Raw genomic sequence first — 3,683 nt, 5'->3', positions numbered from 1 at the left:
AATTTCTCGTGCCTTAGTGTGTGTGTGTGTGTGTTTAATCATGAACAAATCACTTGATCAAAACTGCGTAGAACTGAATACAAAAATGATATATTAAAAAAAGAATATATGGTCTCCCCTCCAGAGTACTAGATGCACTTTGTCATCCCTTTACCTCCTTTAAACCCAATTCAGATTAGATCTGCTATCTTTCACGATTATGTAAAAGAAGTGATAAAACGTGGCTTTTCAAAAAATCATGTTTGTACAAGAATTTGCTGACATTTTGTGGAGTGATAACATGATGGTGAAAATATCCAGATCCCCCCAGACCTGGAGTCTGGAATTAGTAAAAAGAGCCTTTCAGGCATATTCAAAACTAACTTCTGTTCCTTTTCCAGCACTAAATTGGATCCTTTTATTATTTTTTGGTAAACCAATCTACACAATTTTAAATAAGTGTTTGCCAGATTTACTGGGGTTTGGCGCCTGCCTGAACTGTGCTCTAATCATTTCACACTCTTTTTTTTTTTTAAACAGGGAGAAGGAAGAAACATTCCAGTTTAAATGTGACTTGCTGGTCATGCTTGCCAATAAATATGCAAACAGATGAAATGATGATGAGGCTGGAATGTAATCTGTGCTCGGAAAGGGCTATCGGTGCTGTAGTAGCAACAGAAAAATGACATTTTGCTTCTTGTTAAAAACTAGCAAACCAATTTGGGAGTGCCAGCATAAGGTGTCTCAGCCCCAGCTCTCCTTAGAGAGGCCTGGTGCCTGTTGACAGCTACAGCTGCTTAACTGAAATTTGTTTGTGTTTTAGTGCCCAGATTAGAGTCATGCGTTAGAATGGAGTTTTCAATACACTGGACCTAGGTGATTGCAGTATATGAGCTTGCTGTAAGAAGGCTCTGTGGCACAATGGATAGTGCATTGGACTTCTAGGGTGATGATAGATGAAGTTATTCAAAGGTTGTGGGTTCGAGTCCCACCAGAGTCATATTTTGCATCATCCAAGGTAATATGCAAACTTGGCTGTTGAAGATAACAGGACGTAAAAGCTGGTTGATTAATTGGTTTGTCAGCATCCTTAGCAGCAAGTGTTTTCTGTGGGCCAGACTGCGATGCTCTTACTCCTACAGAATAATACCTTACTCCACAAATCGCCTCAGGGCCTTTATGGTGCTCAGCCATGTGAGGTGTGGAAATGCTACCACCCTTGGAAGTCAACCATTGGTTTTCAAAAGGTTTTGAAGGGACCTCAGTGAGTGACTTGAAGAATTGCAGCCTTTCTTCCAGATAGAAGGCCAAATCTTTAACTGGTGACAATCAGTGAGGCTTCTTCGAAGTTAAATTGGCATATCACGCTATGCCAGCTGAAGGTGTGTCCCATAATTTTCTTCTGGATAGGTTCTGTACTGGGTGTGGGGGGAGAGGGGGTAACTTTCTAGAGCACGCATGTTCTGTTGTAACGTAAGTATTAGATTATATTCTAAAGGAATTGGTAGAAAATACACCCTGCATGTAGCAAATGTTCTCTGTAGAGGCACTCGTCAAACAGATGGCTGTAAGAGGAATAACAAATAAAGTTCGTGATTAACATAAACTTACGATTCAGTTTAGTGGCCAAGTTTTAGACGCTGTGAATTTTTAAATCATTTGTTTCAGCGCTGTCCAAACTAAAAGGTTATTTAGTGGTCCCATCCCTGCCTCGTGTGGAGATTGTCATCTGGACACTAAACCATCCCAGTTGGGGTGACGTTTATCCCAGCTTCATGAAGATTTCTCTCTCCAGAGTACACTTGGTGTACTCCAGACTGTGCCAAATGACACTCCTTCTTAAAAATGCTTCGTAAGAAGGGGTCCCCCTGAAACTTTTCTCCCCATCAGGAAATTACTCAGTTGAAACACTACTTCAGATGCACAGTCTGCCTCTTCTTAATGCTGCTTAGGTATTTACAGATGAAAGCTGTAAAATTATGGATCATTAACCCGATCTCTTAATTGGTTGCTGTTATCCTCTTAAAGTAACTTCTCTGTAATGCTTCTATACTAACAGATTTGGGCATCCAATGTAATGTTTTAGCTTCATAAAGAAGCAGCAAATTATGACAATAATGTGAGACCAAGTAAATATAATTTCCCATTTCCCATATAATGAGCTATATCAGGCCATTTGACTTTTAAGAGCTCCTCTTCATTGAAGTCAATGGGGAGTTTTGCTTAAACACCAATTGCATGTTATAGACCTAGGAGTCTTGCCTATAGCAGGGCAAATACTTGAAAAACCCCGAATTTTGAATAAAAGCATCCAGTTTTGTTTGCTGTTATTAATGGTATCTTAGTAGCAGTAGTATTTTATTACTCTTACAAGTATTTGCATAACAGTGGTGTGAAAGTTCAGGAACCCCGAGAGTTCCTTGAGTTTTAGCACAAATTTGTTCACCCAAAATATCATTAGTATCTGAATGAACAGTTAATTTCCAATTCAAGGGCTCAACGTTGTTTGTCCAAACTAGGAGGATATTTCTGACTTCATTATCATTAGGGTTCTGTCTTAATTTTTCACTGCTTATTAATAAAATAGTTCTGTTGAAATCCGTGTGTTTCTGTGCAGAGATGTTTTGTCCATATCAAAGAATAGTGCAAAAACATGAGTCAGGTTACACTTCTCTGTTTGTTTTTTAAATCTGAAATTATAGTTTTGGATGGTTGTTTTATAATGTGCTGTATGGAAGCTACTGTTGGTATTTTTAGCCTCAGCCAGTTTGTGTGCAAGAGAGAACAGTCTCTCTCCAGATAGCTAGAAAAATATAATTGGTAACTCTTGACAAGAAAAAGGTCAGCAGTAAACCAAAACAAAAACCCAGTGAAGTTACATCACTAGTCACTTTTTCTTTGCTTTGGATTCACTATTTTCTGTTGCTCTCTTTAGGGACAATATTGAGGAAATTCTATGATGGAAAACAGACATTTTTATACTATTGGAAAAGTAGAGAGAGAACTAACTGTGCTGGGTATTTATTCCTTGCTTTCTTGCCCAAACCTCTGGCTTGAACTTGTACTATACTCCCTGGCCTATCAATAATCATAGAAAAAGAGATTAAAATGATTTATTAGGTCATCTACATCCCTCTGCCAATGCGGGACTGCTCCAGTGATTTGCTGAACATTAAATATCTTGAGCAATGAGGCTTCCATCACCTCCCCTGGGAGACCATTGCATTCTCTGATAGATCTTGCCATTAGGCCAGTTTTTCCGCATACTCGGCCTAATTTTCTCTTTACTTAATTTCCTCCCATTACTCCTAGTTTACATCCCCTGGTATCATCCTAAACAATTACTCCCTTCCTGTGGGTTACAACCATTAGATATTTGTATGATTGTCATTTTGGCCCTCTTCTCCTTGCTTCCACCCTGAGTTGTCATTTGGCCCAAGCTATTCATGTTTGATTTTTAATATTTTTAAATAAATAAGTCCTAACAGTATCTTAATTCCTATTCTTTTTATGGCCAATGGGACAGAACGTGTCTAAAAATGAATTCCTTTTAAAAAGGTAAAATATATCAATAAATCCTATGACATTATATTTATAAGATAAATTTGTTAGTCTCTAAGGTGCCACAAGTACGCCTTTTCTTTTATGACATTATGGTGACCCTCCTGCTTGTGGGAGAATCTCCAATGTCACAGTGGGTCTCT

The 3,683-nt window shown here is 38.4% G+C and overlaps 1 non-coding gene across 1 annotated transcript; it reads left to right on the top strand.

Annotated features, from left to right (window-relative positions):
- Positions 1-886: 886 nt before the first annotated feature.
- On the top strand, positions 887-979 carry TRNAR-UCU (transfer RNA arginine (anticodon UCU)). Its single transcript has 2 exons — positions 887-923; positions 944-979. It is a non-coding gene; the product is annotated as a tRNA-Arg (tRNA).
- Positions 980-3,683: the final 2,704 nt, after the last annotated feature.

Source organism: Lepidochelys kempii, chromosome 12 (assembly GCF_965140285.1).
Source record: "Lepidochelys kempii isolate rLepKem1 chromosome 12, rLepKem1.hap1, whole genome shotgun sequence".
In the NCBI taxonomy this organism is placed as follows: domain Eukaryota; kingdom Metazoa; phylum Chordata; order Testudines; family Cheloniidae; genus Lepidochelys; species Lepidochelys kempii.
The sequence above is the reverse complement of the archived record's forward strand: the minus strand, read 5'-3'. Positions and strand labels throughout refer to the sequence as shown.